Source organism: Papio anubis, chromosome 12 (genome assembly GCF_008728515.1).
Source record: "Papio anubis isolate 15944 chromosome 12, Panubis1.0, whole genome shotgun sequence".
NCBI lineage: Eukaryota > Metazoa > Chordata > Mammalia > Primates > Cercopithecidae > Papio > Papio anubis.
Genome location: NC_044987.1, coordinates 8,420,785 through 8,443,331, shown reverse-complemented (window position 1 = coordinate 8,443,331; position 22,547 = coordinate 8,420,785). Strand labels below are relative to the sequence as shown.

Below are 22,547 nucleotides of genomic sequence, written 5' to 3'. Positions count from 1 at the left end.
GCGCCACTCACAGGCAGCGCCTGCCCTGGCCCTGTGCTCACCCCATCAGGCCTCCTCTTCCGCCTCTCCGCCCCTCCGGCACCCCCGGCGCCCCTGCTCGCCTCCGTCCGGGCCTCGGAGGCGCGCACACCATCCCAAGTCGGTGACCGCGCAGCATCGCCCCCGCCCTTCCCCCCTTCCCCCCTTCCCCCCTCCTCCACCCCGCCCTTTCTCCCCCGCCCGGTAGCTCCTGGGAGTCGGGCCGCCGTGTGCGCAAGCGTGTCCAACCCCTTCCCCGCCCTCAGCCCGAGCCCCGGCCCCCACCTCCCCTGCAGGCGGACTCGCCCGCTCCCAGGCCGGCCCCGCGCCCGGGACAGGGACCGGGCCGAGCGGAGCCGTCGCGCCAGCGCTGCGCCGCCGGTCGGTGCGCCTAGCGGATCGGAGCTGCGCGCGGAACTGTGCTGCCCCGCCCCGCTCCACCCGCGAGGGTGAGTACGCGGCGGCCGTGCGCGGGGGCCCGCGGGGCGGGGCGGGGAGCCGCGGGGTCCTCGGTCGCCTGACCTCAGCCGGCGCCGCGCCTCCAGGAGGGGGTCGGGCCCGGCACGTGGGCGCAGCGCGGGTCGGGGTGGGGCGGCCACAGCCCTGCGGAGCTGCTTTCCGGGGTCCCTTTCCCTGGACCAGATTTTCGCGGGAAGCCGGATCATCTCCGCTCCCATGGAGTGAGCAAGCGGGACAGTCCTGCGGAAAGTTTCCGCCCCCACTCCTCCAGCCCTGCGCCCGGACTTCAGCGGCGGCCCCCACCTCCAGCATCCTCGAACGATGGTTTCTCCCACAACTACCCCGATCAGGTCCAGCTCTTGGGAGCTGACTGTGCTGGAGGTGACAGGCTTTGCGGGGTCCGCCTGTGTGCAGGAGTCGCAAGGTCGCTGATCAGGACCCAAAGGTGGAGTTGTCAGTGGGAGGCCGACAGTGCCCAGAGTCCTAGGGCCAAGTTATGGGGGTCGTCAGGCCTAGGCCACTGTGCCTCAGAGCTGCATGGGTGGTGAGCAGTGGGAGGGATGCGATGGGGGAGTGGGCTCCGCTGTCTGCTGTGGGCGTTTCCTCAGGGGCCTGGCTGGCAGGGACCTCCCGGCCAGCCCAGAACTGCCAACATGTCTGCCAGCACTGCCCCTCCATTCCCAGTCCTGGGGGGAGGCTCTGTCTGGGCAGCGTGAGGCCTGACCTACTGTGGCTGCTTCCTCTGCTCCCCAGCCTGGGTCCCGAGGGCCTGGCTTAAGGGAACTGCTGCCAGAAGGCTGGGAGTGTAGGCAGTGTTCGGGTGCCCAGCTGTGCCCTGTCTGACCTCATGGCCACCCACAGGCTGGCACCCCCACAGGCTTCTTGGGGAAGCCTGTACTTTCCACCGCCGGAGGGAGGTACCGCGTGGAAGCCAGGCTCAGGCGGACTCGTTCTTTGTGAACTTTGGGAACAGGCCTGGTACAGGCTGAGTTCTCACAAGAGACACACACGTGTGTCACTCTCTCCTGAGCTGTGACGGACCCGTCCCCCTCCTCTAGGTCCTGGCCCTGGCATCTGCCAGGGAGATTTTAAATGAGTTGGTATGTGCTAAGTGCTTTGAAAGGCACCTTCACGGAGGAAGAGCTGTATCAATGTTCACTATTGGTAGTATTTCTCCCATGCTGTTACTCTCCAAAGCTGCCCGATAATTCTAGAGCGGGTTCCAGGGACGCGCCGGCTGTTTGGGGCCTAGAAATGAACTCGGGAGGCTGTTTTGCTTGCTGAGAGCTGGTCTGGGAATGCCCCTTGACCAAGCTCGGGTGTCCCGGGTTCCTGGGACCGTTCCCTGCCCTGCTCCTGTGCCCCGCCCATTGTGCTGGGTGGGTGATCTTAGGGCCTGGGCTCCGTCAAGACGTGGGAAGCTTGCCAGGAGTTGGGGCCAGATCCCCCAGACTCCAAGATGGCAGCCGAGGTTGTGAGGGGGCACACATGGAAGGAGAAGTTAGAAAAGTGAATTCGAAATTGCCAGCTTGGACTTTGGGCAGAGTGGGTGTCTTTAGTTGGGGGATAGGTTGTTGTTCAGAGACAACAGGGCCGCTTTCCCTGTGAGTTGACCGCCCAGGCTGAGGTGCCTCCGGACTGTCTTCCCTACTGAAGCAGTGACTGGCCCTCTGCTTCTCAGGAACAGAGTGCGGTGCCCCCGCCAGCCTCCCAACCTCGTTAGACTCCTAGAATCAGTTTTCTGGATAGAACTAAGAATCTGCTCCTTTCTGGACTTTTAATCCCCGGCAGGAGCAGAGGCCAGACCCCCTTTCTGTGCTCCATCTTGAGGTGTCATTCTGTCCTTACTCCCCACTGGCCGCCATCTGCCCTTGCCTTGGGGGCTACCCCAGGTCTGACTTGGGCACGTTCTCTGGGTCCCTCCTCAGAGGCTGCTCCAGGGGTTGTCCCAATGGAATTGGGAATTCTTCTCAGAATGGCTCAAAGCTTTGCACCACCTGTTGGAGGGAAGGGATCCCTCTAATACAAATGTTTCTATGCCTGCCAAGTTCCAGACCCTGGGCTGATAGGGAAAGGAGCTGGCTGAGGGACCCTCAGGGGATGGAGAGGGAGCTTGGGCTACAAGTGGGGTCTGAAGTCCAAGCCTACAGATTGCTATCTAATCAGCCACCAGAGCCTAGCCCAGCTCCTGGCTTCTCGGAGATGGACCTTGGATGCTGGAGGTGGGGCAGTCTGGCAGTGCAGGGTGGGACACCCCAAGTACACAGCCACTGCTTCCTGCCCCCTCAGTTCAGTCGCACTGGGCCGGCTGGACGTTTCCCAGCAGCAGGCCGCTGTAGGTGGTTTAGCTCCCGCTCTGTGTTCCCCTCACCCTGGGATCCTCCTTCCTTCTCAAGACCCACGACCTTGACCTGAAGCTTTTGGTTGCCGGGAGGAAATGGTGAGTGCAGGCGGATTTGGGTGACTGTTGTCATTAACCCCCTCTTCTTTGTTGCCCCCTTCCCAGAGGTGTTCAGTGCTACTGTATGAGTGTCCTAAGTGGCCCTGGATGGGCTACTGGCTGTCCCTGGCCTCAGAATCACCCCTAACCCCTGCCACATTTCGGGGATGGAGGTGTGTGAATGATGTCCTTTATTCTGCAGACTGAGGAAGTGGTCAGTGTAGCTTCACGTGGTAGCAGCAGCATGCGATGTCCAGGCCCTAGCCAAGTATTTGTCCGCCTCCGACCGGAGCCCCTGAGCCCTGCAGGGGCTGAATTTCCCCCCAAAGAGTTGCTTGGGTTGTTGCTTTTCGGAGTTAGAGGGTGTGAGCCTCCAGAGCTGTGGGTTTTTAGCGTAGGCCGAGCCCTTTACCTGGGACCTACAGCCAGGCCACAACCCCATCTCTGTTCCCCTGCGTCTCACACTGCCCTGCAGAAAGATGATAGGATTGCCCTAGATGGAAGCCCTGGGTTCCGCTGCTGGCCCAGCAAGGAGGAGGTTGCTGCTGCTTGCGCTGAAGTGAGGTGTGGGTCTGGCTGGGCCTTCAGTTTCCCACCTGGGCCTTGATTGTGAGGAAGGCCTGGCTGCAGAAGCCCAGAAACACCTGAGTAGGAGAGTCCCTTTGTCCCACCTGCAGCTCATTCAAGCCTGTGCATGGGGGTTGGGGTCCTCAGGATCTTGCTTTCCTGTTTAGGGGAGGCAGCCCCAAAGAGTGCTGGGACCAGTTTGGAGAGTGCTAGGGCATGCTGGTCTGCAGCGACCCTACTTGTGCTCTGCGTCCTCTGCCAACTGCAGCATAGGTGAACAGCTGTCCCCATAATGAAAATGGCCTCAGCAAATAACAAAAATATTACCGTTTAGCAATCAGGCACTTATTAAAAACCTGGCTCAATAAACTTAAAAAAAAAAAAGATGTGCTAGACGCTTTACATCACTTCATGTGAGCCTCACACAACCCTGTAATTAAGCCCATTTATAAATGAAGAAATGGAGGATTGAAGGATTAAGTTACTTGGCCAAGGTCACATAGCTCGTAAGTAGCAGAGCTAGAACTCAAATCCAGGCCTGCTTCCAAAACCTTCACTTTTCAGCCCAGTTCTCAACTGCCCCCTGGAGTTTGCTCATTTTGCCTGATGAAGAAACAGATCCCAGCTCAAAGGTGTGAAGGGGTTTGCTCAAGGCCACAGTATATTAGTGTCAAAGGTGGAACACAAACCCTGGGCTCTGAGTGCTCTCCCGAACCCTACATCCTGGCTGGGCCCGCACCCTGAGCACAGGCTTGTCCGCTTTCTCGGTTGGGCAGGGTGAGGCAGGACAGGATTCTCCTCCCTCCTTCCTTCCTCCTTCCCTCCTTCCCAGCGGGCCCTCCCAGCCCCCCAGCCCCCACCTCTGCTGCTTTCCCTTGGCAATTGCTTCCATCTGGCCTGCCTGCAGCTCCTATTCCTTTGGAAATGTGGCTGCCGCCCACATGACTGCAAGGCAACCACGGCCACACGTGGGGAAGGGGAGGGGCCTTATGGGGTCTAAGCACAGGGAACCCAGCCAAGGTGGCTGCTCCCGGCATCTGGCATCCTGAATTCCTGCCAGGCAGAAGCACCTTGGCTGCCTGGCCCTCCTTGATGCCTGTCCTGGGCTGGCTCAAGGCCAGAGAGGCTCCCAAAGACCCAATTCTCCTTCCAACATGGTGAGCTGTTTCGCCCACAGACAAGCTCCGCACCAGCAGCCCTCCCTGTCTCTTAGAGGTTGCTCAGGTTGGGGGAGGGATTCCTGGCAGGAGAGAATTAGGGGCCAGCCGGGGTATACCCTGGATTCCCACTGGGTTCTGATCATTTGGAGGGAAGTCGTGCAAGGGACTGACGAGGGCAGAGGCTGAGGGATCCGCGGAGTTCTGGGCAGGCGAGGAGGCGGCTGACTTGCTTCATGACTATAGGTATGCGCCACCACACTAGGCTAATTTTTCTGTTTTTTGTAGAGATGGGGTTTTGCCATGTTGCCCAGGCTGGTTTTTGTTTGTTTGTTTGTTTGTTTGTTTGTTCGAGATGGAGTTTTGCTCTTGTTGCCCAGGCTGGAGTGCAGTGGCGCGATCTCGGCTAACTGCAACCTCCACCTTCTGGTTTCAAGTGATTCTCCTGCCTCAGCCTCCTGAGTAGCTGAGATTACAGGCCTGCGCCACCATGCCTGGCTAATTTTTGTATTTTTAGTAGAGATGGGGTTTCATCATGTTGGTCAGGCTGGTCTCGGACTCCTGACCTCGTGATCCACCTGCCTCGGCCTCCCAAAGTGCTGGGATTACAGGCGTGAGCCACCGCGCCCAGCCGAGCGTGTCTGGCTTGTTCACTGGTATATATTCTTAATGCCTGGAATGATGTCTAGCAAACAATAAGCGCTCAATAGATTCTTGTGTGATGAGTGATGGAAATGCAGCTCAGGTAAGCTAATTTGTCTTTGCTGCATCTTTATTGTGCTTCCTCCTTCTCCCAGGGCAAAGGGAAAAAGTTTCCCTTTTGCCAGGTGAGCTGTTTGCCAGAGAAAGGTCTGGCCCCAGCTGTGTGCTGCCACCTCGGGGGTCTCTGTTCAGACACCAGAGAGGCAGGCAGGAGTCCAGGTGAGGATGGGCAGGAGCTTGTCCCCTGGGGAGTGCATGCCCCGTTCCACCCACCCCAGGGTCAGCTGGCCACATTTCTCTGCCCATCACCCCTCCCCGGTAACCTTCAGATCCCTGCAGACGGGTCCTGACCTCAGCTCCAATCCCTATGTCAGTCCTCTCCTTATTTGAGGCCCAGGAAAGGTACCCCTATGGTGGAACCCTCACTTGGGCGGCTCTCAGGAGTGACGGCTTTGGAAGAGCAAGGGGTTCACCCACATTTGCCTCCTCCTGAACAGCTCCACTTTTATTCCTTGTACATACTGCTTTTCCACTTAAATTTTGTTTGAAAATGCGACAGAGGGTTTCTTGGCTTTAATTTTTTTTTTTTTAAACCCCCTTTGAGCTCTAATTGTGACCCCCGTGGTTCTCATTTTCTGGTAGCATGCCATGTATGATCTCACCTCCTCGCCTTTGCTTCCACAGCCCCCTCACATGGCTTGGGCATTGCTGGTAATGACCTTGCTAGACTGCAAATGTCCTTCAGTATCAACTGAAGTCCCAGTGCTGGGAAGCTGGCCACCCAGCACCGGCACTTCCTCCCGCTGCATTCTCCACTCCCTGTAGGTCCCATGCCTGTGGCAGGGAGGGAACCCTGTGCTGGGGTGACCCCAGCATGGACCTCAGTGGGGCTCAGGCTGAACCAAAGGTAGGTGGTTCTGGGGGTAGTACCCGAGGTGGTGGTATGGAGCTGTGAGATTTGTATTCCTAGAAGCAGGTTGGAGGCTCTCAGCCCTTCCCTGCATGCATAGCCTTGGGTACAGCCGCAGCCTGCCGTTGTAGCCTCCGTTTCCTTCTCCTAGAAATTAACACTTTTTTTTTTTTTTTTTTTTTTTGGAGACAGAGTCTGGCTCTGTTGCCCAGGCTGGAATGCAGTGGTGTGATCTCGGCTCACTGCAACCTCTGCCTCCCGGGTTCAAGCGATTCTCCCGCCTCATCCTCCCGAGTAGCTGGAATCACAGATGTGTGCTACCACACCTGGCTAATTTTTGTACTTTAAGTAGAGGTGGGGTTTCACCATGTTGGCCAGGCTGGTCTCAAACTCCTGACCTCAGGTGATCTGCCCACCTTGAGCCTCCCAGAGTGCCAGGATTACAGGAGTGAGCCACTGTGTGTGGCCAACACTTTTTTTTTTTTTTTATAGAGAGACAGAGTCTCACCCTGTTGCCCAGGCTGGAGTGCAGTGGCACGATCTCAGCTTACTGCAACCTCTGCCTCCTGGGTTCAAGCAATTCTTCTGCCTCAGCCTCCCAAGTAGCTGGGATTACAGGTGCCCACCACCATGCCTGGCTAATTTTTGTGTTCTAATAGAGATGGGGTCTCACCATGTTGGCCAAGCTGGTCTCGAACTCCTGACCTCAAATGATCCACCTGTCTTGGCCTCCCAAAGTGCTGGGATTATAGGCGTGAGCTACCGTGTTCGGCCTGGCCAACACTTCTTAATAAGATAACATTTCAGATAACATCCAGTGCCTGGAATCCAATACTCTATAAATGCTGGCTGGTGTGCTTTTCTGGGATTCCAGGGTGGGGTCCAGAGACTGAAGAGGGTCTATCTACTTTCTGGTCCAGGGGAAGAGGGGAAGGTGGCTCACTAGGAGCTGTCCTGGCATCCTTTGTCCCTGTCCACTTACCAGTTATGTGACCCCAGGCAGGTCTTACACTCTGGTACTCAATTAGCATCTGTGTTAATTGGGATAAGAGTATCTGCCACATCTCACAGCCTGGTGATGGGCAAACAAAACAAACATTTTTCAGGCTGGGAGAGGCCTCAGAGGTTGGCTGTCATTTGGCAATCGAGGGAGCAGACACTCAGAAAAGTAACTTAGTTGTTCAAGGTCACAGAGCACCTCTCTCACCACAGGCAGGGAGCAGGTGATTGGGCTGAGGCTCAAGAGTAACCCTTCTCTCTCTGCCTCTCCAGCCCCTACCTCATGCCTGGCCCATTCAGCTGGTCTGTTCTCCAGGCCCCTAGGACTGGGTGGGCTAAGATGAGCAGTCTAGAAATCCCTCCCCAGCTGGGCTGGACTGAATGGGGGGGCTGGCCGAGGAGTGGGTGTTGATGGAGCGTGGGAGGTTGTCCTCACAGGCAGTGTGGGCCGTTTCTCTAGACCTCCTGCCCCCATCTCCTTCCTGTCCCTGTTTGAGCTGTGCTCTTCCTCTTAAGTCCCTTTCTGCCTGCCTTCCCTTTCCACCCCTAGATTTCTTACCATCTTCAGTGATCTCTCTTCCTTCCTTTCTGCCTCCTCTGAGTTCTCTCCTTGCCCTTGCTTCTCTGATCCGCCTTCTTTCTCCAGCCTCAGCATTCAGGTTGTCCTCATAGTGGAACCGGGACTCTGGGGGTGGCCGGGTTGGGTTGCCTGGGTCTGGGGATGTTCAGGAGAGCCTTCATTGGGAGCCCGTGGGAGCAGGAGTCAGCTCCTCCTGTTGGCAGCTCCAGCATTTTCGAATGAAAATGGCTCCTCCAGGAGTTGAGTTTGGCGAAGAGGCAGTGCCTGCCCAAAGTACGCAATGCGTTTATCGTTAGCTGAGCTCCCGGGCCCTCATGCAACTCTTTGGACATCTTCCTGCAAGAGACGGTGGGATCTCATCTTTCTGGGGCCTGAGGGTCTCCAAAGATGGGCTGAGCTTCCCTAGCCTGGGACCTGAACCCTCCACCCTCCTCTCTCTTGAGCTCTTTCTCCCAGGGGAACCTGCTTGAATGAGGGAAGCTGGCCAACACAGAGAGATTTCTACTCGCAGACCCCATTGAGGTGAGCACACAACAGTGTGCTATGCTAGGGTCTGGATACACTCCCCGCCCTCCCAGGCCCGGCACGGTGCTGCCGTGCCCCAGCCCAGAGCTTGCCTCTATTGGCTTTGTGACCCTGGCTTTGTACTGTGGCTTTGTTCTGCCTTAGGGACCAGCTGGTCCCCTGCTGTGGTTCCACACAGTGGAGATGATCCCTGACCACCCATTCAGCTGCCTGGCAGTCCTGGAGCAAGTGTTTGTCCCCCATCTCCCAAAATGGAGGGGTTGAGGGGCTCCCTGCCCGGAGTCCCAACCCTGCCAAGGCAAAGGGAATGGGGAACAGCTGTGTTGGCCGATTCCAGCTCCATATGGATTTGGTTTGACAACAAAGCTCCCTCTGTGTGTTCCCAAGCCCCTTACATAACCGGGGGCTGTGGGCAGAGGAGGAAAGGAGGAGGAGGTGGAGATGGGAACCAGGAGACACCAGGATGGGATGGCTGGAAAGGACACAGGGACCAGGAGGAGAGGGCAGGAGATGAGGGCCAGAGAGGAGGAGAGAGTGGGAGCAGGAGGGGAAAGTGCTGGTCTTGACTCTCCCCAGTTCTACCTCCTGCTTCCCTGGGAGGGGGAGGGGTGAGCCGCCACCTCACCTCTGCTGGGATGCTTTTGCCTTCGGACCTCAATGAAAGTCCTGGAAGGGCTGAGGAGGGGCCAGGGACTGTCTGGGGGTGAGGTGAGGCTGTGGTGTTGGGCTGATTCGGGAGCTGGTCCTTGGGCCCCAGCCCAACTGGAATAAATGCCATTGGGGAATCACAGTTCCCTGGCTTCCTGCCTCCAAGCCAGGTGCCAGCCCTGGTTCCAGGAACCCTGACCACTCTCTGGCGCGGCTCAAGAGGGCAGAATAACTGCAAGCTTGTCCTGTGCCCTGCCAGGGTTGAACTGGGGCCCCTCCCAGCCACTCATCCAGGGCGGGCCTCAGCCTCTGCCCCACCCCTACTGAGGCCTCGTGGCCCTGATCACTGCACTCCCACCGCTCTCCTGAGCATCACTGACCCTGCAGCTGTCCAAACAGAGCAGCAGCCAATGGTGCCTCTTTAGCACAGTTGACTGGCTGCCCCTGCAGGGCCAGGTGTGAGCTGCCAGTCCTGGGGTGTATTCTCTGGGGCAGGGGTAGGAGGATCCTGGACCACTTCCATCCCTTCAGCCTCCTGCCATAGGAAATAGCCACGCAGGGGTGCCAGGATTCGGGCCGGGGGCCTGAGCTCTCCCGGCTCGATTGGGCTGGGACCCTGGGGGATATGACCCTGGGTGGGATGTGACCCTGGGGGTGTGCTCTTCTGCGTTCCCAGGCTCTGTGTCTGGTCTGTGCCCTCAGTGTCAGGGTTTTCTGGTACCAGGCTTCCTTGGGAAGAGCCTGGTTGTGCACCAGCCCCTGTGGGTGGGTCTTTATCCCAGGCTGCAGGGGACTTTGAGGGCTTCATTTTTTCTAATTTGAGAACAAGGATGGTTCCTCAGGGGAGGGAGGAGGAGGCGCTGGGCTGACCTTAGATTACCCAGGGCTGGGTTTGGGGTCTTCACAGAAGATGGAGTAGCCAGGTTCAGGCACTTGGCATGACCCCTGGCACCTCCTTCAGTTGGGATGGAAGTGTCTCTGCCCTGGGTAGCCCCATGGACCTCCTGGGCTGGCTGCTGCTGTGTGCAGAATGGGGTGGCCCAGACCTTGCTGAACAAGTTGTGGTGGGCTCTGGAACTGGCCCCTCAGGGCAGTGACCAGCCCTGACAGGGCCTGAGTCTGTCCCTCCCACCCCCCAGGTATGGGTGCAGATGACCATGAAATTGCTGGAAGCCTCAGGCTTGAGCCCAGAAAGTGTGAGCAGGCTACGGGCCGCTGGAGGAGGCCTTGCAGGTTCCTGGATTTGGGTGCTGGTTGGGCTGGGAGGACAGTCCCTGTCACTGGGACTAAGCACAGCAGAGGCTGAGACGGCCCAGAGGACAGTGTGTGTTGTGTGGGTGTCAGTCAGGAAGTGCCCTCCATGGGGCAGCAGGTTCTGCAGTACCTCGCCAAATGGGCTACAGGCTTCCTCGGGACACTCACCAGACCTGCTGGGACACACCTGTGGGGCCTATAGGCATGGCTGTCTCCGTCAGAGCCAGACTTCCTGGGAGCTGAGTTTGCTGGGCGTATGGTGAGAGCCCAGGGCTCCCCTTTCCCTGGCTTTGGGTGGGATGAGGTCCCGAGGGCTGCAGCCACCCCTGCCCCTTAGAGGCTCCGGCTGCCAGGGTGATAGCTCCAGGACCTGCAAGCTGACAAACAAAGTCTCCAGGAGCCAGAGCTGGGGTGGAGGGAACCTGGGTGGGCCTGGGGGAGGTAAAGCATCAGCTGCTGCAGCTGAGTCAGCCCCTTCCCCCACCGCTCCCGGAGGAATGGAGGAAGAGATCGCCTGACTGAGGGAGCCCTGCTGGAAGCTGTATGTGGGTAATGGGTGATGAGGAGGGGGCAGAGAGGAGGAGGACTGAGAGCTGAGTGTGTGTGTGTCTGTGTGGGATCTTGGTTCCTGGGTAATCTGGAGTAGGGACCAGTAAGCCGAAAGGGAGAAGTCCTGCAGCCACCACGCTGGGCTGAGGCTGTTTTCCGGCTCCCTCTCGCCCCTCGCCCATTCCCACCCCAAAGTCTCCTGCCCGTTCCCTCCTGTGTCCCAAACCCTGGGTTGGTTCCCAATGAAACTTCACAGGTGTGGACTCCTGGACCCCTCAGCTGCACAGATCCAGAAACATCCTTGTTCATCAAGTGCCAGGCTGACCATGGTGTCCTCGTCTCAGTGCCCAGTGTGATGTTCTGGTGAGGGGAGGCGGGAGGCAAGACCCTGCTGAGTGAGTGGTTCCTCCTCGGGAGGAGGCAGGGTGAGCCTGGAAACCACTGCTGCAAAACACGGCAGCAGAGCTGTGAGCCTGAATTCAGGAAAATGTGCTGTGGGCAGGGCTGGAATTTGTGGCACCTGTGGTGGGGACTGCAGGGCTGAACATTGCCTTTGCTGTCCCTGCTTGGGGATTTTGGGCACTGGGTTTGGATAGGAGTGTGTCAGTCTGCATAGGGACCACTGTCTTGGAAGTGGACTTTGCTCAGGTGTGGGGGGGCCTGCCTGGGCACTGTGGTGGGAGATGGGAGCACCACTCATGACAGGAGGCTGGTGTCTGGTCAGCCGAGGGGTTCATGTGCCAGCCTTCTGTGAAGGCTGAATGGGGTGAAACTGGTCAGGCCTGGTGTGCCAACTCCAGGAGGTGCTACACCCAGAAAGACAGAGATGGAGAGCCACCTCCCCAGGGGGCCTCCTCCCTCCCTCCTATCCTCCTACCCTTCCACATGCCATTGCACTCCCCAGCATCCCTCCTGAGGCTGGGCCATGGGTGATCTGGAGTCAGGGCAGGGTAGAGTGGGAGTGGTGCAGTGCTCTCCTCTGCCTGTCGCCCTGGCTATGCAGGTCCCAGCGTCACATAGAGACCAGGAGGGGTGAGTATGATTGTGGTAGTGGCGTGAGCTGTGGCTGAGGACCCCTCTCTTTGCTGGGCTGGGGCAGCTTGAATGAGGGGCGGCTGCCTTGTGCCTGGGGAGGAAAGGACCTGTTGCTGGCACCTTCCAGGTCCTGAGTGCTTTAGCCTTGTGCCCAGCCTCTGCTGAGGCTGTGGAGGTTAACACTAGGATATAGTTTTGGAGGCCTAGGACACCTCTGAGGACTTGCTGCTGTTACCACCATTTAAAAGATGAGGACTCTGAAGCTCTGAGGCATAGAGTGTAGGGATTAAAAGTAGTTCTGGCTGAATTTGGGATCCTGGTTCACTATTTTCGAAAGCTTAACCCTAATGGCTCCCTGTGCCTCAGTCACCTGTAAATGAGAATGAAAGAGTACTCCACATCTATTGGCTGAAAACTTCAATAAGACCACGCTTAGCAGCTGGGCTGCAGGTTCACCTGTTCAGGTCTTCCGCACTTTGGGAGACCAAGGTGGATTGAGGCCCAGCTGCAGACCAGCCTGGCCAATGAAGTCTCATTCTACTAAAAATAAAAAAAATTAGCTGGACGTGATGATGCTGCCTGTAATCCCAGCCATTTCTGGCAGGCTGAGCAGGAGAATCCTTTTGAATCAGAGGAGGTTGGCAGCAAGCCGAGATCATGCTACTGCACTTGGGGCCGGATCACAGAGTGAGACTCTTGCCCCACAAAAAAAAGATTTTGCACAGCAATTGCAAGTAATAGCCCCAGAGATGATTAAAAACAACAGTACAGCGGTGTCTCATGCCTGTAATCCCAGCACGGGGAGGCTGAGGCAGGTGGACACTGAGGTCAGGGACAGACCAGCCTGGCCAATATGATGAAACCCCATCTCTACTAAAAGAAACCCTGAGCTGCCATGCCACAGTGCCCAAGCCAGTGACCTGCTCTTAAGTGGCCCGGGCCCAGGGCCCTGTGGCTTCTGTTTCTGCTGACCTGTCCAGCCTCTTGGTCTGGGAGGCCTTGGGTCCCAGCCTGCGCTTGGGACAGGGATATTATTATTCCACTAGCCCTCTGTGGAGCAAGTAGGAAGGGGAGTGATGTGACCTCTGTGGTTTCCTCCTGGGACCACACAGGTTGGGGTCCTGGTGGGTGACCTCACTCTTTAGAGAGGGTTGGCCAGCTGTCCCGGGACTTAGATCCTAAAGTAGGTACAGTGGACAAAAAGTGGCTGGAGTCAACTCTGCAGCAGCTCACATCTGCTCAAGTGAGAAGGATATCCTTGTGAGTACAGGAAATGACATGGAGAAAGACAAACACTGATGGGTGGCTCTGCCAGCTTCCCCTGGGTGCTTCTGGCGACCTCTGCGGCCTGGTGCACACCCAGATCTTGCACTGTGCTGTTTTAACTTGGAGAAGAGAGGGAGAAGTTAGCTGCTCTGAGTGGTGTTGCTAAGCATCTCTACAACACTTTCCCCTGTAAATTGTGGGAAAGGGGAACACACCCCCACCACCTCTCCCTCCCTCCCCCACCCTGTTGAGAAGCCCTGCACCAGAGCATACAGTTTGGCAAGCAGGAGGGCTGCAGCCCAGCCTCACTCCTTGCTTTCACCCTGGCCAGGGCCGTGATTGCCCAGGTGCATACTGTGGCTGGTGCCTGCCACTGCTGCTTGTGTCCTCAGGGTAGGACACAGGTAGGCAAGTAGGGCCTGTCAGTGAGAGAGGCGCAGGGATGTGTGTTCTAGGGTCTGAGATCGGCTGCTCCATTTCAGTGATTGTCTTTGGGCTAAGGCCATTTGCTCATACAACCTCCCTTCAAGATAGTGCCTTTTTCTTTCTTTCTTTCTTTTTTTTTTTTTTTTTGGAGACAGAGCTTTGCGCTTGTCACCAGACTGGAGCACAGTGGTGTGATCTCGGCTCACTGCAACCTCCGCCTCTGGGATTCAAGCAGTTCTCGTGCTTCAGTCTCCCGAGTAGCTGGGATTACAGGTGCGTGCCACCATGCCCAGCTAACTTTTATTTTTAGTAAAGATGGGTTTCCCATGTTGGCCAGGCTGGTCTCGATCTCCTGACCTCAGGTAGTCGGCTCGCCTGGCCTCCCAAAGTGTTGGGATTATAGGCATGAGCCACCGTGCCAGCTGATAGTGCCATTTTTTAAAAATCCCTATTTACCCAACGGAAAACCTGAGACCCGGAAAAGTCATTCGCAGAAGTGATGGTCAGTCCAAAACTCAGGTCCAAGTGTGAGACTTCAACATTTACATTCCTTATTTCTTCGTCTTCCTTTTTTTTCTTTTAATCAAATGATTAGTTGAAAATGTATCACACTCATCAGTTTAAGACAGTTAAGCAGTACAAATGGGAATATGAGAGAAAGTCACTCTCCAGCCTGCCCTCTTGAGAGGCAATAGCCTTGTTTTGCATCCTTCTGAGTACTCTGTTCACATAAGATGTATCTGAATATGCATGTAATTCTTTTGTGAAAGTGCATTTGGAGAGAAGATCACTGTTTTACGCCTGCCTTTTACGTCTTAATATTATGCTTTGGAGCTCAGTTGACATCAGCATGCATCGATTTGCATCCTATTTTTCACAGCTGCATAGTGTTTAGTTTTGTGTGCCTAATTTTTTAAAGCAGGTGCCTGTGCATAGATTTCAGGTTTCTGTCTTATACTGTTAGAAAAAGTGCTGCAGTAAAGATCCTAACAGACAAGTCTCTTTGCAAATTAGGAAACTTTTCTGTGGAATAAGCTTCTGGTCACGGAAGCCCCAGGGTAAAGGATATTTTGATAAATATTGTGAAATGTCTTCCTAGAAGGTGGCCTGGTTTTCACTTCCAGCATGTGTCTGTGAGACGTCCTGCTTCCCACACTCCCCCAGCACTATGTAGCTCAGGACCCTTGTTTTTTGCTGTTACTATTTATGAAAAATGGTGTCTCAACCACACTGGAAGTTTTAAATGTAGATAAATGTCTTATGTGCCATTTATATTTCTCTAAAGTGTATATTCATAGCCTTAACTTATTTTTAAATTATGTTCCTTCGTTATTTGGGGAGGAGGGGTGGACTTGCATGAGTATATTATAGGCTAAGGGAATTAACTGATATGTTAATGTATGTACATATTGCAAATCACTTCTTAGTTTTTCATTCTTTTTTTTTTTTTTTTTTTTTTTTGAGACGGAGTCTCGCGCTGTGTCACCCAGACTGGAGTGCAGTGGCGCGATCTCGGCTCACTGCAAGCTCCGCCTCCCAGGTTCAGGCCATTCTCCTGCCTCAGCCTCCGAGTAGCTGGGACTACAGGCGCCCGCCACCACGCCCGGCTAGTTTTTTGTATTTTTAGTAGAGACGGGGTTTCACCATGTTAGCCAGGGTGGTCTCGATCTCCTGACCTCGTGATCCGCCCGCCTCGGCCTCCCAAAGTGCTGGGATTACAGGCTTGAGCCACCGCGCCCGGCCAGTTTTTCATTCTTTTAAGTATGAGCTTGCTCGCTTGCTCTCTGTATCTCACTTAAACTATATGTGACTGTATTCATCTTTCATTATTTAGCTTCTGAATTTATGTTTCTTCAATCTCCATTCTTTTTTTTTTTTTTTTTTTCTTGAAATGGAGACTCACTCTGTCACCTAGGCTGGAGTGCAGTGGCACGATCTCGGCTCACTGCAACCTTTGCCTCCCGGGTTCAAGCAGTTCTCCTGCCTCAGCCTCCCGAGTTGCTGGGACTACAGATATGCACCACTACGTCCAGCTAATTCTTGTATTTTGTAGTAGAGACCATGTTGGTCAGGCAGGTCTCGAACTCCTGAACTCAATCAGTTCACTTGCCTTGGCCTCCCAAAGTGCCAGATTACTGGCGTGAACCACTGTGCCTGGCCCTCATTCTTTTTTTATATGAAAATATTTCAAATATGTAAAACTTAATAAACAGACTTCCATGTGATAATCAGCCAGATTTATCAAGTGTGAACCTAATCCCATATGATATTAGATATTTTTTCCTTTAAGAAATAAAATATTACAAGTATAGAACTAAAGATGTGCCACTATGATCTATTCTATTCTTCCCCATATTCCTTTTTTTTTTTTTTTTTTTTTTGAGATGGAGTGTCGCTCTATCGCCCAGGCTGGAGTGCAGTGGCGCGACCTTGGCTCACTATAACTTCTGCTTCCCGGGTTCAAGTGATTTTCCTGCCTCAGCCTCCTGAATAGCTGGGATTACAGATGCGCGCCATCTTGCCTGTCTAATTTTTGTATTTTTAGTAGAGACGGTGTTTCACCACGTTGACCAGGCTGATCTCAAACTCCTGACGTCATGATCTGCCCGCCTCGGCCTCCCAAAGTGCTGGGATTATAGGCGTGAGCCACCGCGCCTGGTCTATTCTTTCATTATACACATAAGCACACACTATTTACAAATGTACACAAACTTCTTGCTGTTTTCAGATTCATCCTTTATATATTTGCAACACTTTAAACAGTTGATGTTATGTTTTCACATTGATCCCAGTTGACCCATATGGATTGATTTCTTCAGTTGACATGGCTATATAGTATTCAATTGCATGAATGTAGCACCACTTCTGTAGCCATCCCTCTCCTGAGGATAGTTAAGTTGTTTCCATTTTTTGCTCTTGTAGCACTGCTTAATAAACAGGCTTGAATGGGGTGTCCCGTACAAGGGAGGGTCACTCGAGGCTATGCCTGGAAATGCAATCACCAGATTGTAAGGTATGCACATCTTCAGCCTGACTACATATTGTGAAGTGCTCTTCTAAGCCTTTGTATCAACTGGTACTCCCACCAGCAATGTGTGAGAAACTAAATTTGGTTTTAATCTGTATTCCCTGGTTACTAGTGAGCCTGAGCATCTTTTCTTATGTCTATTAGGTGTTTGAATTTATTCTGTGAATTGCCTTTTTGTGTTCTTTTTTATTCCTTTGATTGTTTTGGTGGTTGTTATGGTAAAATGCACAAGCACAAGGTTCTATTGACCATCTTAACCTTTTTTATGTGTATAGTTCAGTGGCATTAAGTACATTTAGAATGTGCTACCATCCCGCCATCCATCTCCAGAAATCTTTTCATCTCGTCAAACTGAAACATCCTACCTGCTAGTCAGTAGCTCATTTCCTTTTCCCCTCAGCCCTTGGCAACCACCATTCTGCTTTCTGTGTCTATGAGTTTGACTGCTTTTGAGTACCTCCTGTAAGTGGAATGATACAGTATTTGTCCTTTTGTAACTGGCTTATTTCACTTTGCATAGCAGTCTTCAGGGTTGATACATGTTGCAGTGTATGTCAGAATTTCTTTCTTTTCTTTCTTTTTCTTTTTTCTTTTGAGACAGTTTCATTCTTGTTGCCCAGGCTGGAGTATAATGGCACGATCTCAGCTCACCACAACCTCTGCCTCCTGGGTTCAAGTGATTCTTCTGCCTCAGCCTCCCGAGTAGCTGGGATTACAGGCATGCACCACCACACTTGGCTAATTTTGTATTTTTAGTAGAGACGGGGTTTCTCCATGTTGGTCAGACTGGTCTCGAACTCCCAACCTCAGGTGATCCGCCCGCCTCGGCCTCCCAAAGTGCTGGGATTAAAGACGTGAGCCACTGCACCTAGCCCACTTTGGATTTTGTACAGCAAAACTCCATAATATTTCCTTTACATGAATTTCCTTTCTGTTTCAGGCTGAATCATATTTCATTGTATGCATAGATCACATTTTGTGCATTCATCCGTTGATGGACACTTGGGTTGCTTCTGCATCAGCTATTGTGAATAATGCTGCTATGAACATGGGTGTACAAATCTCGCTTTGATATCCTGGTTTCAGTTCTTTGGGGTATATACCCAGAAGCACAATTGCGGGATCTTATCTTGTCTCTTGTTTTCTCTTTGATTCCATGTTTTTTTCTCTTTGTTTCATGGGAATGCTGATATATATTCAAGTATTTGTTGATTACATGCACTGTACCTGACTTGTTCAAAGCCTGACATCTTGAGTACTGTGCACCCCTGTGCCTGCTGAGTCATGGAGGAGCTTTGAGAGCGTCTGTTCTGGAGAGGGGGTGCTGCTCTTGAGAGGGGGTGCTGCTTTGGAGATGGATTAATCAAGAATTTGGGTGCTGACTCTAGGAGGTACTGCCTCTAGAAAGATGGGAGGTGGGGAGTGCAACTTCCCCAATTTTGTCTTTAACTTCAAATCCTTGGGGTGGGTGCATTGCTTTTCCTGGGACGGAGGGGTGCCGGGGAGCCCCCAACCAGGACCTGGAGCAGGTCCACACAGGCACTGGATTTGTCCTTTACTTTGGGCCCGGGCTGCGCTCTTGACTTCTACCTCCTCACACTGGCTTCAGCTTTCTCACCCTGAGAATGGAATTCAGAGCCTCTGCCCCTCCCAGGCAGACACCAAGGTATGATTTTCAAGTGTTTGGTGTCTTGTGACTGGCAGCTGATAAACGGGTGATACAATGTTTCTATACAGCAGTCTGCAGAGCCAGGCTGCAGGGGCGGATGCGGGGGTAGCCTGTGGAGCCTGAGGGTGGGAACAGAGAGCGCCTTTTTCTGTAGGTGGAAGCCTGGCTGGCTCCTTTCCCTCAAAGGTCAGACAGCCTGAGAGATGTTTCCATCCTCCCATGCGTGGCCCTGAGGCAGTTAGCCGGTCAGTTACTCACTGTGCTCTCTGCCAACTCTAATGAGCCAGGAAGCCTCTCCGTGCCCAGGCGTGCTGTGATCACAGTGTTCAATGATGGGGTGAGGCTGCAGTGTCCAGCCAGGGGCTGTGCCACAGGGGCCAAAGGATATCTGACCTGCTGTCACTGCCTCTTCCATTCTGTTCCACCGTCACTGGGGCGATGCCATCCAATGAACAGATCCATTTATTAAATCAACATGTTTGTATTGAGAGCCCACTGGGTGCCGGGCACTGTTGTCAACACGGGTGATAAAGCAGCAAACAAAACAAGAGAAGCATTTTTGCAAGCAGGGGAGGGGACCTGCAGTGTTGGGTGTGTGGAGTTGTTGCTGGGAAGTAGAGAAGCTGAGTAAAGAGCTGGACAAAGAAGCCAGGCACAGTGGCTCACCCCTGTAATCCCAGCACTTTGGGAGGTTGAGGCTGGTGGATCACTTGAGATCAGGAGTTCGAGACCAGCCTGGACAACATGGGGAAACCCCATCCCTACTAAAATTACAAAAATTAGCTGGGTATGGTGGTGCATGTCTGAAATGCCAGCTACTTGGGAGGCTGAGGCACGAGAATTGCTTGAACCCGGGAGGTGGAGGTTAGAGTGAGCCAAGATCACACCACTGTACCCCAGCCTGAACGACAAAGCAAGAGTTTGTCTCCAAAAAAAAAAAAAAAAGAGAGAGAGAGAGAAAAGGAAAGCTGGATGAAGAGAGATAGCCAAGCCCATGTCTAGGGAAAAGCATTCCTGACTGAGTGAACAGAAATTACAAAGCCTCAGAGGAGGGAGCATGCCTAGGTAGCCCCCGAGACCTGGTGAGGCTGGTTCGTGGAGCAGCCTCCATGAGAGGAGTTAGGCAAGGAGGGAGGAGGCGCTGCCCAGTAGACCTCATGTGTCTCTGTGGGTCAGAGCAAGGACCCGGACTCTCCCCGTGAGTGAGAAGAGGAGCCCATGGAGGTTTTGGAGCTGAGGAGGAGTTTTACAGATGACCAGTCTGTTCTGGGGACTTGCAATTAGTGGACCATCTGTATTCAAGTGTTGATTGGGTGGTTTTAACCCTGTGGGAGAACTCCCCAGCCTGTACCCTGCTCTCACTGTACCTGGCAGTTGTATTAATGACGTTAACTGCACAGTCCAGCTTGAGTCCCCTGTAGAACGTGGGCTGTGGACACTAAGCCGAGAGGAATCGCTGTGGGTTGGCAGACACAGTGGAGACTCACTCCTGGACAGGCTGTGGAATGTGTGGAAGCAGGTACAGCCCAGGCCAGCGCTGAGGTTCAGCAGGGAAGCCAGAGGAGTCCGTAGCCCGGGAGACCTGGCCTATAGTGGAGAGAGTGAGTCCGTGCCAGTGGTGGGATGTGGCTGCAAAAAATGGTCAGATTCATGGAAGTCTGGTGTCCAGCTGGCAGACGTTAGTGATCCCACAAATACAGCTGTGTGCCTTGAACACGCACTCCAGAGCTTCCAAAGAGCGCCAGGGCTGTGGGGGCTAGAGACTGTGTCTCGTGTGGAGGCGTGGCTGAGAAGGGGCTCGACAGGCTCTTCATCACTGTGCGGAGCCTCTGAAGGACTTGGATGTGCTCGAAGCCCCTTCCCCTAATTGCTGTATAGGTCAGGGTGGACATCCCAGGGATCCTGGAGGCTAGGGAGCCAGTCTACACAGGATGGTTTTAGAAGAAGCTGTAGGGGCCAGGCACGGTGGCTCACGCCTGTAATCTCAGCACTTTGGGAGGCCAAGGCGGGTGGATCACTTGAGGTCAGGAGTTCGAGACCAGCCTGGCCAACATGGTAAAACTCCGTCTCTACTGAAAATACAAATATTAGCCGAGTGTGGTGGCGGGTGCCTGTCATCCCAGCTACTCGGGAGCCTGAGGCAGGAGAATTGCTTGAACCCAGGAGGCAGAGGTTGCAGTGAGCCAAGATCATGCCATTGCACTCCAGCCTGGGTGACAGAGCAAGACTCTGTCTCAAAAAAAAAAAAAAAAAAAAACCCAAGAAGCTGTATGATGTGGGGGTTTGGGGTGTGTTCTGGGCAGAGGAGGCAGAATTCTAGCCCCAGCTCCACTCCTCACGAGCTGTACAACCTGTGCCCGTGACTGACCCCTTTCTCACCTTAGTTCCCTGGCTCCACAATGGAGGTAATTATCATGTTGAACTCACCGGGTTGAGATCTTACTTAATACTTGCACAGCCCTTAGAAGCATCTAGCACAGTGGTCTTCAGCATCTGGAAACGTCTGGAAACATTTTGTCACACCTGAGGAGTGGGATTTCCTACTGGTGTCTCGTGGGTAGAGGCCAGAGATGCTGCTAAACATCCCGTAATACACAAGACAGACCCTGCAGCAATGAACTCTCTGGCCCTCAAAGTTAGTGGGGCAGTGATTGTGAGATCCTGATTCCTTTTTCTTTTCCTCCTTTTTTTTTTTTTTTTTTTTGCCCCCAGCCATGAGTAAGAGATCCTGGTTTCGCACAAAGTGAACATGCAGTATGTTGTTTCAGTTGTTAATTCGCCATGCAATACATCGTTATTCACATATTATTGTTTGTCAAATGTCCATAAAACATCTGCTACATTCTTGGCAGTTTAATAGAACCTAGAGATATAAAGAAGTTCCTGACCACAGAGGTCGTAGTTTCACAGGCAAGACAGGAAAACACAGAATTATATAATACGAAATTACATTATATCATAGAGCATATTCTATAGTAAGTTACTCCGATTGGCTCTTGGTATTAAAATGTCTTCAGTTTCAGAGGTCACAGGATAGTAGGCAATACTTGAAAGCCAGTAATGATATAAAATAAAATATATTACCTGTGTGAAAGAGAATTTCAGGCACAATAATATTTTAAAGAGTTTATTTGTGTGAGAAGTGAATTGGGAAAGAGAAAACCAAAAAAGGTTTAGTGGCCCAATGACAAAGTTTCAGATGCAGGTGTTGGGAGGGTGAATGTGAAAGCAAAATAAAGAATTTATTTGATTTAGTTGGTTGCAATTACAAAATTGCTTTGTTTGGTTTACCTTGTTGGAAGTTTCCTAGTCACATAACCATATGTTAGTTGGCCTTTTATGATTGGCTGAAGTTTTATTTGTGTCAAACAGAAGCATTTACCATAAATAACCCCAGTTAAGATTTGATTATGCTGTCTTTTAAGCAAGGTTAAGGCTGTTGTTAAGGCCTCATTGGTTTTGTTTGGTAAGGAATTTTTCAGGCCTGTTCTCCAAATTTTGCTTTAATAGTTCCTTGCTTTTTGTTATTCTCTCAGCAAGCTGATAGTGTGACTAGATAACACAGCATTACTCTCTGTTACCACTACTGATGTAGTCGCTGGGACAGAGTCAGGTAGATGTTCTTGTTGTCATGATCAGCAGGTAGGTTGGGGATCAGAATTCCTTGGCCACAGTTAGCAGTTACATAGTCAGTGTTGCTTTCCTCAAGTTGGATGATCCTCATAGTAATCATTTGATGTTCGAGCAGCTGTTGGAAATCATTTAGAACCCTTGAGAGAATACAAGGCACCAGGGGGGTAAACATAATAATTATAAGGAGAGTAATAGCCAAGGGTTGAAGGATTCCTCTGAGCAAAGATTCCCAGGAGCCAAGACTTAACCAACTGAGTGAATCAATGGAGGAGGCAGTGCCCATGTCATGAAAAACTCTTGTGTGTTCTTTAAAGTTTTTAAAATTTTCGGTAATACCTGATTTGTTAACATAAAAACGACACTTTTTTTTTTTTTTGAGATCGAGTCTCACTCTGTTGCCCAGGCTGGAGTGCAGTGGCGCAATCTCAGCTAACTGTAACCTCCACCTTCCAGGTTCAAGTGATTCTCCTGCCTCAACCTCCCAAGTAGCTGGGACTACAAGTGTGCACCACCACACTCAGCTAATTTTTGTATTTTTAGTAGAGATGGGATTTCACTATGTTGGCCACGCTGGTCTTGAACGCCTCACCTCAGGTGATCCACCTGCCTCAGCCTCCCAAAGTGCTGGGATTACAGGTGTGAGCCACCGGGCCTGGCCAACAACTTTTTTTTTTTTTTTTTT

The 22,547-nt window shown here is 52.8% G+C and overlaps 1 protein-coding gene across 3 annotated transcripts in view; it reads left to right on the top strand.

Moving 5' to 3' along the window:
* Positions 1 to 269: 269 nt before the first annotated feature.
* Positions 270 to 22,547, top strand: part of ST3GAL4 (ST3 beta-galactoside alpha-2,3-sialyltransferase 4) — a 59,840-nt gene continuing 37,562 nt past the window's right edge. Inside the window, exon 1 of one of the 3 annotated variants that reach the window (XM_003910934.3) lies at positions 270 to 467. The gene's annotated coding sequence lies outside the window, so the exon portion shown is untranslated. Of the gene's footprint in view, positions 468 to 518; positions 923 to 22,547 lie in introns of those variants that run through there. The other 2 variants (XM_009187639.3, XM_009187637.4) reach the window with 2 other exon arrangements.